Here is a 16481-nt window from a genome sequence, read left to right as displayed (position 1 = left end):
TGGGTTCAACAGTACATTTGAGCAGACAGAAGAAAGATTGGGTAAACCTAACAATTGATCAATTGAGATTATCCAGTTAGAGGGGAAAAAAATAACAAAAATTTCAAAGACTTGTGGGGATACCATCAAATGTACCAACATAGGCATAATGGGAGTCTCATATGACCCCATATTTCCAATCATAGCTGTATACCTGCAAGAGAATTGAAAACTTGTTAAAAAAAAACACCTGAATATGAATTTCATAGGAGCATTATTCATAATAGATAAAAAGAAGAAAGAACCCAAATATCCATCAACTGATGACTAGATAAATAATAGTGGTATGTACATGCGATGGAATATTATTCAGGCATAAAAAGGAATGAAGTATTGATACATATTGTGATATGGATGAACTTTGAAAACATCATGCTAAGAAAGAAGCCAAACACAAAACAGGGTTCCATTTATATGAAATGTCTAGAATATGTAAATCCACAGATCAAAAGTAGGTTAGTGATTGCTGAGGGCTGGGGAAGGAAGAATAGTGAATGACTGCTAATGGCTGTGGCATTCCTTTTAGGATTGAATGTGTTCTGGAATTGGATTGTAGTTTGGTTGCACAACTTTGTGAATACAAAAATCCACTGAATTGTGCACTTTATAAGGATGCACATTATTGTATGTGAATTGTATCTCAGTTTTTTAAATAATAATAAAAAGTTACCTGGGTTAGTGTTTCTTTTTTTTTCCCCTCTCCTTCCATATAGTACTTCATTTGAAATGCATTTTAATTCATATATTTATGATATTTAATTTGAAGCATTTTTTTCTCCAACCTTGGTAATTTTATTTATTTTTTCTTTATGTATGTGAAACGTTAACATTGTTCCATATGTTAGAGCAGCACAAAACAGTATACTCAGAGAAGTGGCAACTCTGCCTTTCCAATTGTTTCTTTCCTTTCCACCCCAATCCCACCCACCCCATGTAGATAGTCAATCTCATTTGTCCTTGGTGTATTCTTCCTGTGTTGCTATTTGCACAGATTAACAAACATGTATATATTCTTATTTCCCCTTCTTTCTTACATAAAAATTGACATTTCCTAGATACTTTTATGATCTTTGCTTTCTTCATTTAAAAATGTATTCTGGAAATCACTACAAATCTGTCAATAGAGATCTTTCTTGTTTAAAATAAAACGAATGAATATAACAAAACAGAAATAGACACAGATAAAGAGAACAAACTAGTATTTACCAGAAGGGAGAGGCTTGAGGGGAGGGAATTAAGAGGTACAAACTACTAGGTATAAAAAAGTTATAGGATGTAATATACAGCACAAGGAATATAGCCAATTTTATAACTTTATATGGAGTATAATCTATAAAAATATCAATTCACTATGTTGTACACCTGAAACTAATGTTGTAAGTCAACTGTGCTTCAATTAAAAAAAAAAAAAAAATGTGTGTGAGAGGGACTGCACCCGCTATTGCTGCCTTCGAAGACAGAGAAAATGGATCACAAGCCAAGGAATGCGGGTGGCCTCTAGAAGCCTTCAGTTTACATCCAGTAAGAAAATAGGTATCTCAGGCCTACCCCTTCAAGAAACTGAATTCTGCCAACAACCTGAACAACCCACAAAAAGGATCCTCCCAGAGAGCCTCTAGAGAGGAGCACAGCCCTGCTGACACCCCGATTTTAGCTCAGTGAGACCCGTGTCAGAACTACATGGGTCTAAACTACAGAACTATTAGATAATAAATTTTTGTTGTTTAAGCCATTACAGAATATAAATAAATAAAAAATGACATTGTACCTCATTGCGTAGGTCTATCAATTTATTCAACCACTCATCTATGTAGGAGCCTATAGATTATTTTTCATATTTTACAGCTACAAACTGTTCCAAACAAAATATGAACCAGCGGTATGTATTTTCATATTGTTGGAGATATGCCTTTGGGGTAAGTTCCTAGAGGTAACACTGTTATGTCAGAAGGTAAATATATGTAGTTAAAAATTGCCAGATTTTTTTTCCATCTGCATTCCCTTCCAATTTTTAATTGCATTAATTTAACTTCATTGGAACGTACAACATGTAACATTGAACATTATTATATAACATTATTCTACCCTTATCCCCACCTTAGTTTTAGCCTTAGATTTGCAGTTAAGTATATTAAAGCTAAATTGCTGAAGTTTTCTCAGTTATGTTTTGTTTGGATGAAGTTCATTTTCTAGTACATTCCTCAAAAAAAGACTCATGGAAGGAATTATTTGAGCTCTTGATATTTAAATATTTTTTCTGTAGTTTTCATACTTTAAAATTTTTTCTGTGGTTTTCATACTTAAACATTATGACTGGATCTTGGTATTGTGGCTTTCTGAACAGAGATCCTGCCCCTCTTCCTTGTGGCAACTAAACTTTCATTGCATCCGTGGTGAATCTTGTTTGAGAGAGTTCCTTGCTCCTTCCCAAGTTAGGTGATCTAGGTGAAGGATAGCTTCTTGACCTTTCCCAGGGATACAGAGTTGTTTTTGTTTTTTGTTTTCCCTTTTACACTTCCAAGCCACAGTGAGTCTTTATACCTGTGTCCTGGGTAATTGTTTGATGACCTTACCCTGGCTTAAGGCTTTTTTCTTAGTAGGGAAGAAGGATCCCAGTGGGTATTTGTGTCCTTCCTGTAACAGTAACCTCCTCTTTCAGGCCTGCACCATCAAGGAAAGTTTTATCTTTGTTCTGTCCCCCATCTTTCTCCTGAGTGCCCATTGTAGGCCCATGGAACTCCCATACCCTTTTGAGTACTTGACATCCCTAAATAATTCTACTATATTTTCCTCTAGTACTTGTATAGGTTTATGTTTACCTTTAGGCCTTAATCTTTCTGGAATTTACCCCAGTTGGCAAACTGCTTAATCAAACCAGTTAGTTACAATGAATCTGCATTTCTCAGCCTCTCCTAAAGTTAGGTCGGGATCATGTGACAAGAATTACTTATTGGAATATGGGTGAAAATTATGTAAACCACTTCCAGGTCTGGCCCATGAAATCCTCTTCTCTCCTCTACCATTCTTTTGTCCCTCAGCTGGGTGTCAATTCCCAGGGAGACAGTAGAGGACTCCGTTTTCAAGATGAAGAAAGAACCATCCATGTGGGAATGTCAATAACTGAAAACCATAGTTATCCACCTTTTCCTCCACTTATGCCAACTGGACTTAAGTTATCATCAAACAAGCATCTATTGTGTAAAACCACTGAGAATTTGGGCTTTCTGTTTGTTTGTTTGTTGATAGTACAAGGTATTACTCTGATGCAGAAATTGTTGCTAGGAGAAGGATGCTACTGTAACAAAAATCCAAAATTCTTGGCATTGGTCCACCATACAGTCAAGATGGAAACTAATATCCAGGGCTATAAAACTGGAGATTTCTGCATGCAGTAACAAAACAATTTTTTAAATGGTGATTTACAGTTACTTTGAAGGTGGACCACATGCTTACTGACAGTACGGAGAGAGGCTGAAGAATGTTGATTGTTACTATCTGCATTTATCAAGGTGACACAAAAAACAAGAAATGGGATGTAGCAAGAACTTGTTAGTTTGAAAGCAGGAAAAAAAAAAAGTAAAAGGATGGAAAAGCCATGGCTTCTAGCCCCAAATAATAAGAGATTATGGACAAATGCCCACTAAGAGTTTTGGCTCTACACAGTCCTAAGTAAGGATGTGGCATTTCCTCCTAAACATGATGACTTTAAGCTATGTTGGCAAGTGAGGGAAAAAATAAGGTAGGCGTGAGAATTATATTTAGGAAAGAACTTTGGGGGTGCTGTCAGCATATGTGACTGAATAGATACCTTTCCCTCAAAAACAGTAGTCTGCTTTTTTGTAATGCCGAAGAAATTGCAAGACTGGATTTCAGTAGCCTTCAAATGTTCTATTACTAGTATTTTAGGGCTCCCAAACTTGCTCAGGAAAGAGATGGGTTACAAAACCTGTGAAGGCCCCCAGTGAGGGCAAGATCCCCATCATTTGTATCAAATGCAATAATGGACCAAAAAACCTCCAAAAAGGTAGATCCAGAGCTTTTAAGAACATTGAATAAGTAGTTCCTTCCAGATAGAAAAACTGAAATCAGGAAAATGTCCCACTGCCAGATTAGAGGGACCTCAAAACACCTGCCAGAAGGATGTCATAACTGCTGTAGACCATCGCCTTCTGTGTGTCTCCCATGTTCCCTTTACCAGATGGCAGTTTTTATTACAAATGTCCTGTCCATGCTTCACCACGATAAATTGGGCCTGCTGGCAGTAGAGAGATTTCTATAACATCTATTGCTGGTGCAAGTGTCACTGGAACCTCAAGTGTCCATATCCAGAACTGGTGGAAAGAACCGTGCATTATTCAGAGATCCTGGACATTGAGCTGTTTGTAATAACTGGATGGAATTTTGGCTTGTCTCACTTAGGGAAGGAGGGAATGTGCTCTATGTGATAGGGCACCTGGTAACCAGAAGGACATACTATGTTAGAAATTGGCTAAAAAGTGTTCGCTTAATCTATTTCTTCTTTTATTTTGGTAACCGAATATGGGTAAAAGTGATTACATGATTTTCACATGCCCCACAGAACTTTCCAGGCAATTTCCACATTTCTTTTCTTTGTTTTCCAGCTAGATGTTAACATCTTGGGCAACCTTGCAAGATAGATTTCGAAGATGGTGAAATTTCTGTCCGCCAGGGTTCCTGCGTGGTGGCATGGAACAGATCCCCACAACCCTACCAAGCCACCTGTTGAACTTCACATGAGTAAGAAATAAGTATTTGGTTATGTCACTGAGATTTAGGGTGTTATCTGTTACTGCAGCTAAGAATTATTCTAATAAGTGTATGATATGTTGTTGGGATCTAACTCTTCTAATTTTTCTGAAATGAATATGGTTTTAATGCTATTTTTGAGTAGTTGGGTCATCCCTTCTCTACTGATTTGAAATGTCACCATATAAGCACAGCATTGTTCCTAGGCTCTCTTTCTTTTCTGCTTATCTGTTTCTCTGATCAGATATTACATTTTAAATTATTATAGCTTTGTATTTTCCTTAGATACCCAGTAGCCCTGTTTACTCATAATTGTTCTTCTCAGAATTTTCTTGGCAAGTCTTTTGTCTTTTCTTTAGAAACAAATTTTAAAATCAGCGTCTAAGTTTTATTTTAAAAAATTGTCTTGGGATATTAATTTTGATTACTCTTAGAATATTTTTGTAACCTGGCAGGTATTTGTGTTTCACACATGTTCTTATTGTTGTTCTCTAGTTGTATAAAATGATGTATCTGCTTCCATGGATGGGCCTAAAATATAGAACTGTAGAAGAAATGATATGAACAGGAGCAAGTCCAGTAGTCTAAGTATGACATCATCGTGCAGAAATTAAGTAGCCTTAAGTTGAATACTGGAATGTTGTTTGTACTTTGAACATGTGTTTCTCCTCAAGGGGAAACTTGTTTTCAAAGAAAGTCATTCTCCATGCTGTTTTCAGGGTATAATTGAAAGGATGTTTTTCAGTAAAGACAGCCAAAACTTAGAGGGTCAATGAATGGAGGAGGATTATTTGTGTTTATTTTTAAACTAAACATGGTATGAATATTCAGTGTTTAGCTTAGCTCTCTCTATTGTGGACGGGAGTTCATAGTCTTCACATATACCAACAACAACCAGTTTAACTCAGGTCTAAAATAGGTGTGAACTAGTTCTGATTTTGTTTTTGTTTTTTTTTTAAATCATAGGTACCACCTGTGATAAAGGAGAGGTTTGCAAGCCCTATCAAATTTTTAAGGCCTGTAATGCTATAATTGCCTTATCAATGCTTAGAATTTTCTTACTTTAGTGAGTTCTATAATTGCATTACTAATGCTTAGAATTTTCTTACTTTAGTGCTTGAATTTATAATCTCCGCTTTGATATCTGCAAGTCTCCCTCCCTCAGTTTTGCAGGTCTCTGTTCAAATGTCAGCTTATTAGGGAGAGCTTCTCTGATTTCCCTTAGAAACCTACTGATTATTCCTTCCCCTTTGCTTGGTTTTTCTTCTCTGACATTCATAGAAGTGCACGGTAGTGCTCAGTTAAATATTTGCTTTTAAAATACATATTCTATAAATATTTGAATAAATATTATTATTGAATAACTAATCATGGATATATACAAGTTTTTTCAGCATACCAATGACTCATATAGTTGAATACCTGAAGCTGCCAGTTAGGAGGCTATTAGAATAATCCAGGTAAGAGATAGAATGGCTTGGACTTGGATGGTAGCAGTGGACAATGAGAATGGGAGAGAAGGTAATGTTTGATTATAGAGGAGAAAGTAGGAATTAATGCTGGAGAAAAAGTATGAGAATAATTGAAATAAGAAACAGTATGATTACTAGGCAGCATTAGAAGCTCATTTGAAGTTTACTGTAATTAATTTAAAATGAGAACAATTAACACAGCCATTTGTATTTTCATTTTCTATGACCTATTTTTTGACCATATTTATTTGGGGTTCTTAGTCTTTTTGCTACTGGTTTGTAGGAGTTCTTCATATTTTAGTGAAATAAGCCCTGTGCCTACCATGATTTGCAAAGAATTTCCATTTTGTCATTTGTCTTTTGACCTTGATTTTTTTTTCTAAATAAGGTATTTGATTTTGTTCATGTTATAAATGATATCTAATTTTTAACCTCCTGACTGATTATTGTTGGTATATATGAAGGCTAAAACTTTCTCAGCTACCTTACAAAACTCTCACTGTTTTTTTAATAGTTACTCCACTGTTTTTCCTCCATCTTCCCAGGTTCAGAATTATACCTTCTTCAGATAATGATCATTTTACTTGCTCCTAATTTTTGTAACTCTATTTCTCTTACCTAAGTAGAATGGCTAGTACCTCCAATACAACATAAAATAATAGCACTGAAAGTGGACCTCTTTGTCTATTCCTGACATTAATGGAAATGCTTTTAGTGCTTTCACTTAAGCATGAAGTTGACTTTTAGATTAGAAAGATATGTTTTATGAAGTTATGATCTTTTCCTCTTATTAAAACATACTTTTTTATAATCAAGAATGGATATTGAGTTTTAACACATACCTTTTAAGCATTTTTGAAAATTGCTATGTGATTTTTCTCTTTTGTTCTTTAAAGATTTAGTGGAATAATTCTAAAAAAAAACATTTCTGCCTAGTGTATTTCTCTATTTTTTCTATATTAATTTATCTATTTAGATTTTCACCTGAACTCAATTTTGTATTTTCTTAAAAAGTAACTTTTTCAGGAATTACCTGGTGGTCCAGTGGTTAGGACTCGATGCTGTCACTGCAGGGCCCTGGCTTTGATCTCTGGCTGGGGAACTAAGATCTGCAAACCACACAGTGTGGCCCAAAAAAAAAAAAGTAACCATTTCATCCATGATATATATTTTATTTGCAGAGCTAAACAGTGTAATCTCTTGATTTTAAAAATTACCTCTACAAATTTGGGCGAGTTCAGTCTTTTGTTTTATTTTGTATATTTATGTTTTATACATTTTTTCTAGATTACTTAGTTAATGGTTTACCTAAGTAAGGTATTCAGTTTTTTCTTTGTGTGGTCTTTTAGCCGTATACCAAAGATTCTGATACATTGTGATTTCTAAGCTACTGGTTTTCTCTTTTCCTACCTTTTTCCAATTGCATTTCAGATGTTTTTCCTATTTTCCTTCTCTGCTATTTTAGAATTTCTTTTGGTAATTACCCTTTAAAATTTAAAGTGAATATTTTTAAAAATTAAAATTAACCTCAGTAACTCTACCAGCCTACTAAACAATACATAAGCTTCCTAACTCTTTGATCACTTTTTTATCTTGCATGCATTTGTGTCAGAATTTTCAGTTCTGCCTTTTAACTTTATCTCCAAATTAGACATTATCATTATTGCTTTATACAGTTAATGTTTATATAGATTTACTCACATGTTTACCAGTTTCTTTGTTGACCAATTTTTTTTTTTTTTTTTTTTTTGTCTTTGACCTTCTTTCTGGTATCATTTTCCTGCTTTCCTAGGTACACACTTTTCAACATTGTATAGTGAAGATCGGTTAGTGGTAAGCCCTCTTAGTTTTTGTCTATTAGAATAATGTCTTTATTTCAGTCTCATTCTCAACTGACATTCTAGTAGGGTAACTAATCTTGGTTAATAATTATTTTCTTCATTAGTATGAAAATATCTCACTGTTTTCTGACTTTGTTTCTGTTGAGAAGTCAGCTGTCAGTTACATTGTCATTCTTTCTAGGCAACTTTTGTGTGTGTCAATGATTCTTTTATAATATGAAATATTTGAATTTTGTTAATAGAGACTATCTTTATCATTGTAATCGTATATATACACAGACATACTTAATACTCTATTGCTTTAGAACATGGGTCATCAAACACTTTCTGTAACAAGTGAGAGAGTAAATATTCTAGGCCTTGCAGCCCATAAGGTCTCTGGTGGCCACTTGACTCTGGTGTTGTAGCACAAAAACAGCCATAGATAATATGTGAACAAATGGATGTGGCTGTATTTCACTAAACTGTATCTACAAAAACAGGTGGTGTATTTGATTTAGCCAATTGTCCATATTTGTTGACTTGCTTTAGACAGTATATTCTGAACAATGATTAAATTAAATTGTTCTTCTTCCTTTCAGCATTCTTTCCTCCATCACTATTAGTCAGTGATATTATCTTTCTTAGGGTTTATCTTTATACTAATAAATCTAAGAATAGGTGGATGGATATATTTATCTGCTTTCAATTACATATTTTGACCCAGCTATAAAAATATGAAAAAGTAGCAAATTTTTCTTTGCTTTTTCTTCCCTTCTCACTGTTTGTTATTTATACCATTTCTACCTTATGAAGGTTTATAGAATTTACATTCTGTTCTATCACCCTAATCTTTGTTGGTCACTTGACTTGTTGAAGGTCACACAGCCAGTAAGTGGTGAAGCTAAGATGTGAACTGAATTGCCTGTGTTGTTAACAACTACATCATGCTGCTGTATTTTTTGGAAGATTGGATAATCTTGGTACTACAATTAACAAAGATTATATTATGGGGAGTGGGAGGAGCTGAATCATTTATAAATGTGAATGGGAAAATGTCAAATAATACTGCAAACCAACTTCTCTATATTTTTTAGTGTTGTTCAGTATTACCATGGTTAATTAAATGATAGGAACTGAATTTGACCAAATTCATCATTCCAGTAAGACCAATAAAAAATCTTTTTTCATCCCGTTAAAACACCAAGAGATTCATTAACCTGTCCATTTCTAAACAAAGCACTTAAAAAATCTAGGAGTAGAAGTTTAATTTCTTAATGTGAAAATGGGTATCTTAGACTAATAGCTAATATTGCATTTAATGGAGAAATATTGGAATTTAGAAACGTAACAAGGATGGCTGTCATTATACTATTATTACAATTTCACTTCACATTGGTTTGGAAAGTTGAAGCCAGTGTAGTTAGAAATAAAAGAAATACGATAGGTATAACTAACAGGAAAAGAAGAAATAAGATTAACACTGGTTCTACCTCTGCCTCATTTATAGTGGAATTTCCCATTCATTTTATTCCAATTTTATTGCAGTTACAGTAAGGGTGTTTTTTGTTTGTTTTTTCTCATCTTCATGTAAGGTTATCCAAGTTCCCTCACCCCTTTCTCCAGGAGGACCCACAAGTATTCAGGACTGTTGAATGACAGGTTACCTGTAGGTAAAAAATCAGAGAAACTTTCACTCTGCTCCCCCAAACTCTGAAAGTTCTAATCCTTCCTCTTTCTAACCATCTTCCTCATCAGGTTGAATTCCCACTCTACCTTTTTCTTTTTCCAGTTCCAGTTTTATTTGTTCTTTTGAATCCAGAGAAAACAGCCCTACAAATATGCCTATAAGAACGATCTGGAGATTGGTTCAAGATGGAGTAGAAGGACGTGCACTCACTCCCTCTTACGAGAACACCGGAATCACAGCTAACTGCTGAACTCATTGACAGGAAGACACTGGAACTCACCAAAAAAGATAACCCACATCCAAAGACAAAGGAAAAGCCACAATGAGATGGTAGGAGGGGTGCAATCACAATAAAATTAAATCCCATAATCGCTGGGTAGGTGACTCACAAACTGGAGAACACTTATACCACAGAAGTCCACCAACTGGAGTGAAGGTTCTGAGCCCCACGTCAGGCTTCCCAACCTGGGGGTCCAGCAACAGGAGGAGAAATTCCCAGAGAATCAGACTTTGAAGGCTAGTGGGAATTGACTGCAGGACTTTGACAGGACTGGAGGAGACAGAGACTCCACTCTTGGAGGGCACACACAAAGTAGTGTGTGCATCAGGACCCAGGGGGAAGGAGCAGTGACCCCATAGGAGTCTGAACCAGACCTGCCTGCTAGTGTTGGAGGGTCTCCTGCAGAGGCAGGGGGTGTCTTTGGCTCACTGCGGGGACAAAGACACTGGCAGCAGAAGTTCTGGGACATACTCCTTAGTGTGAGCCCTCCCAAAGACCACCATTAGCCCCACCAAAGAGCTGGGTAGTCTCCAGTGCTGGGTCGCCTCAGGCCACACAACCAACAAGGAGGGAACTCAGCCCCACCCATCAGCAGATAAGTGGATTAAAGTCTTACTGAGCTCTGCCCACCAGAGCAACACCCAGCTCTACCCACCACCAGTCTCTCCCATCAGGAAGCTCCCACAAGCCTCTTAGGTAGCCTCATCCACCAGAGGGCAGACAGCAGAAGCAAGAAGAATGACAATCCTGCAGTGTATGGAACGAAAACCACATTCACAGAAAGATAGACAAAATGAAAAGGCAGAGGACTATGTACCAGATGAAGGAACAAGATAAAACCCCAGAAAACTAAATGAAGTGGAATTGGCAACCTTCTAGAAAAAGAATTCAGAATAATAGTGAAGATGATCCAGGACCTCAGAAAAAGAATGGAGTAAAGATCAAGAAGATGCAAGAAATGTTTAACAAAGATCTAGAAGAATTAAAGAACAAAGAACTAGAAGAATTAAAGAACAAACAAACAGAGATGAGCAATACAATAACTGAAATCAAAAATACACTAGAAGGAATCAATAGCAGAATATATGAGGCAGAAGAATGCATAAGTAACCTGGAAGACAGAATGGTGGAATTCACTGCCATGGAACAGAATAAAGAAAAAAGAATAAAAAGAAACAAGGACAGCCTAAGAGATCGCTGAGACAACATTAAACACACCAGTATTCGCATTATAGGGATCCCAGAAGAAGAGAGAAAGAAAAGATCCAAGAAAATACTTGAAGAGATTAGTCAAAAACTTCCCTAACATGGGAAAGGAAATAGCCACCCAAGTCCAGGAAGTTCAGAGAGTCCCAGGCAGGACAAACGCAAGGAGAAACATGCCAAGACACATAGTACACAAAAATTAAAGACAAAGAAAAATTATTAAAAGCAACAAAGGAAAAATGACAAAGAACATACAAGGGAACTCCTGTAAGGTTAACAGCTGATTTCTCAGCAGAAACTCTACAACCCAGAAGGGAGTGGCATGATATACTTAAAGTGATGAAAGGGAAGAACCTACAACCAAGATTACTCTACCCAGCAAGGATCTCATTCAGATTCGACAGAGAAATCAAAAGCTTTACAGAGAAGCAAAAGCTAAGAGAATTCAGCACCACCAAATCAGCTCCACAACAAATGCTAAACGAACTTCTCTAAGTGGGAAACACAAGAGAAGAAAAGGACCTACAAAAACAAACCCAAAACAATTAAGAAAATGGTCATAGGAACATACATATTGATAATTACCTTAAATGTGAATGGATTAAATGCTCCAACCAAAAGACACAGGCTTGCTGAATGGATACAAAAACAACATACCACTTATATGCTGTTTACAAGAGAAGCACTTCAGACCTGGGGACACATGCAGACTGAAAATTAGGGGATGGAAAAAGATATTCCATGCAAGTGGAAATCAAAAGAAAGCTGGAGTAGCAATACTCATATCAGATAACATAGACTTTGAAATAAAGAATGTTATAAGAGACAAGGAAGGACACTACATAATGATCAAGGGATCAGTCCAAGAAGAAGATATAACAATTATAAACATATATGCACCCAACGTAGGAGCACCTCAATACGTAAGGCAACTGCTAACAGCTGGAAAAGAGGACATCAACAGTACCACAATAATAGTGGGGGACGTTAACACCTCACTTACACCAATGGACAGATCATCCAGATAGAAAATTAATAAGGAAACACAAGCTTTAAATGATACAATAGACCAGATTTAATTGATATTTATAGAACCTTCTATCTGCAAACAGCATATTACACTTTCTTCTCAAGTGCACACAGAACATTCTCCAAGATACATCACATCTTGGGTCACAAATAAGCCTCGGTAAGTTTAAGAAAAGTGAAGTTGTATCAAACATCTTTTCTGACCACAACGCTGTGAGATTAGAAATCAGTTGCAGGAAAAAAAACTGTAAAAAACACGAACACGTGGAGGCTAAACAATATGCTACAAAATAACCAAGAGATCACTGAAGAAATCAAAGAGGAAATCAAAAAATACATAGAGACAAATAACAAAGAAAACACAGCAATCCAAAACCTATGGGATGTAGCAAAAGCAGTTCTAAGAGGGAAGATTATAGCAATACGATCCTACCTCAAGAAACAAGAAAAATCTCAAGTAAACAATCTAACCTTACAGTTAAAGGAACTAGAGAAAGAAGAACAAAGAAAACCCAAAGTTAGTAGCAGGAAAGAAATCATACAGATCAGAGCAGAAATAAATGAAATACAAACAAAGAAAACAATAGCAAAAATCAATAAAACTAAAAGCTGGTTCTTTAAGGAGATAAACAAAATTGGTAAATCTTAAGCCAGATTCATCAAGAAAAAGAGGGAGAGGACTCAAATCAATAAAATTAGAAATGAAAAAGGAGAAGTTACAAAGGACACTGCAGATATACAAAGCATCATAAGAGACTACTACAAGCAACTCTATGCCAATAAAATGGACAACCTGGAAGAATTGGACAAATTCTTAGGTATAACCTTCCAAGACTGAATCACGAAGAAATGGAAAATATGAACAGACCACTCACAGGCACTGAAATTGAAACTGTGATTAAAAATCTTCCAACAACCAAAAGTCCAGTACCAGATGGTTTCACAGGTGAATTCTATCAAACATTTAGAGAAGAGCTAACACCTATTCTTCTCAAACACCTCCAAAAAATTGCAGAGGAAGGAACACTCCCAAACTCATTCTACGAGGCCACCATCACCCGGACACCAAAACCAGACAGAGATGCTACAAAAAAAGAAAATTACAGGCCAATATCACTGATGAATATAGATGCAAAAATCCTCAACAAAATACTAGCAAACAGAATCCAACAAAACATTAAAAGGATCATACACTATAATAAAGTGGGATTTATCCCAGTGATGTAAGGATTCTTCAATATATGTAAATCAATCAATGTGATACATCATATTAGCAAATTGAAGAATAAAAACCGTATGAACATCTCAACAGATGCAGAAAAAGCTTTGACAAAATTCAACATCCATTTATGATAAAAACTCTCCAAAAAGTGGGTATAGAGGGAATCTACCTCAACATAATAAAGACCATATATGGCAAACCCACAGGAAACATCATTCTCAATGGTGAAAAACTGAAAGCATTTGCTCTAAGATCAGGAACAAGACAAGGATTCCACTCTCACCACTATTATTCGACATAGCTTTGGAAGTCCTAGCCACAGCAGTCAGAGAAGTAAAAGAAATAAAAGGAATCCAAATTGGAAAATTCGAAGAAGTAAAACTGTCACTGTCTGCAGATGATATGATACTATACATAGAGAATCCTAAAGATGCTACCAGAAAACTACTAGAGCTAATCAATGAATTTGGTAAAGTTGCACTATACAAAATCAATGCACAGAAATCTCTTGCATTCCTATACGCTAACAATGACAGATCAGAAAGAGAAATTAAGGAAACAATCCCATTCACCATTGCAACAAAAAGAATAAAATACCTAGGAATAAACCTACCTAAGGAGGTAAAATACCTGTACTCAGAAAACTATAAGACACTGATGAAAGAAATCAAAGATGACACAAACAGATGGAGAGATATACCATGTTCTTGGCTTGGAAGAATCAATATTGTGAAAGTGACTATACTACCCAAAGCAATCTACAGATTCAATGCAATCCCTATCAAATTACCAATGACATTTTTTACAGAACTAGGAAAAAAAATCTTATGGAGACACAAAAGACCCCAAATAGCCAAAGCAATCTTGAGGGAAAAAAATAGAGCTGGAGGAATCAGATTCTCTGACTTCAGACTATACTACAAAGCTACAGTACTCAAGACAATATGGTACTGGCACAAAAACAGAAATATAGATCAATGGAACAGGATAGAAAGCCCAGAGATAAACTCATGCACCTTTGGTCAACTAGTCTATGACAAAGGAGGCAAGGATATACAATAGAGAAGACAGTCTCTTTAATAAGCAGTGCTGGGAAAACTGGACAGCTTTATGTAAAAGAATGAAATTAGAACACTCCCTAATACCATGCACAAAAATAAACTCAAAATGGATTAAAGACCTAAATGTAAGACCAGACACTATTAAACTCTTAGAGGGAAACATAGGAAGAACACTCTTTGATGTAAATCACAGCAAAATCTTTTTTGACCCACCTCCTATAGTAATGGAAATAAAAACAAAAATAAACAAATGGGACCTAATGAAATTTTAAAGCTTTTGCACAGCAAAGGAAACTATAAACAAGACGAAAAGACAACTCTCAGAATGGAAGAAAATATTTACAAACGAATCAACAAAGGATTGATCTCCAAAATATTTAAACAGCTCATGCAGCTCAATATTAAAAAAGCAAACAACCTAATCAAAAAATGGGCAGAAGATCTAAATAGACATTTCTCCAAGGAAGACATACAGATGGCCAAGAGGCACATGAAGAGCTGCTCAACATCACTAATTATTAGAGAAATGCAAATCAAAACTACAGTGAGGTATCACCTCACACCAGTTAGAATGGGCATCATTAGAAAACCTAGAAACAACAAATGCTGGAGAGGGTGTGGAATAAAAGAGAACCCTCTTGCACTGTTGGTGGGAATGTAAATTGATACAGACACTATGGAGAACAGTATGGACGTTCCTTAAAAAACTAACAGCAGAATTACCATATGACCTAGTAATCCCACTACTGGGCATATTCCCAGAGAAAACCATAATTAAAAAAGGCACATGCACCCCAATGTTCATTGCAGCAGTATTTACAATAGCCAGGTCATGGAAACAATGTAAATGCCCATCAACAAACGAATGGATAAAGAAGAAGTGGTACATATATACAATGGAATATTACTCGGCCATTAAAAGGAACGTAATTGGGTCATTTGTAGAGACATGGATGGACCTAGAGACTCATGCAGAGTGAAGTAAGTCAGAAAGAGAAAAACAAATTTTGTATATTAGCACATATATGTGGAATCTAGAAAAATGGTACCAATGAACTGGTTTGCAAGGCAGAAATAGAGACACAAATGTAGAGAACAAACGTATAGGTACCATGGGGGGAAAACAGGGGGAGGAGGGTGGTGTGATGAACTGGGAGATTGGGATTGACATATATACACTAATATGTATAAAATAGATAATCAGAACCTGCTCTATAAATAAATAAAATTCAGGAAACAAAAGCCTTTGAGTGACTTTGCTGATTTTCAGAAGTGTTTTGTGTGTGTTTTATGGGGGAAAGAGAAGGAACTCTTAAATAAATCTCTGTAATTCATAAAAAAATAAATAAAAAAGAAAGAAAAGAACTCATCTGACACTTCAGGGGTAAGTTTTTTTTTGAATTTTTGTTCCTGAGTGAATATGAACTGGGAGTAGAGAAATGACCAATTGAGGGTAAGTGAGAAAGAAAAGAGGGTAAGAAATACCCTGAAAACAACAAAATAAATACTAAGACCTAGCCCTGCTATATTTGCAAATAGTAGTCTATACATAGTATTTAGGGTTCTTTGTCAAGTGCCCAGTAAATAATAGCTATTAGTTCTTGAGAAACTCATCTGGCTGCCAGTTAATCCTTTATAACCATTATCAATCTTTTAGTCACTTTGCTGATAATTAAAATTTTAGGGAGAAAGTCTCCTTTAATTCATCGAGCTTGGGACCTGGAGCTGTGTCCTGCTTGGTGTAGGATACCGTGATTAACAATGCAATGTGAGAGAAGTATTCCCCCAAAAGGAAATCAGGGTGCTAATTTCTTTTAAATAGTAGGAAGACATGGTGTTAGCTGAGAAAGAGTAGCTGTCCACTACAAGTCTAGTAAGAGAGCGTGAATATATAT

Source organism: Neophocaena asiaeorientalis, unplaced genomic scaffold (genome assembly GCF_003031525.2).
Source record: "Neophocaena asiaeorientalis asiaeorientalis breed wild unplaced genomic scaffold, Neophocaena_asiaeorientalis_V1.1 scaffold149, whole genome shotgun sequence".
Taxonomy (NCBI): domain Eukaryota; kingdom Metazoa; phylum Chordata; class Mammalia; order Artiodactyla; family Phocoenidae; genus Neophocaena; species Neophocaena asiaeorientalis.
This window is presented reverse-complemented; position numbering follows the sequence as displayed.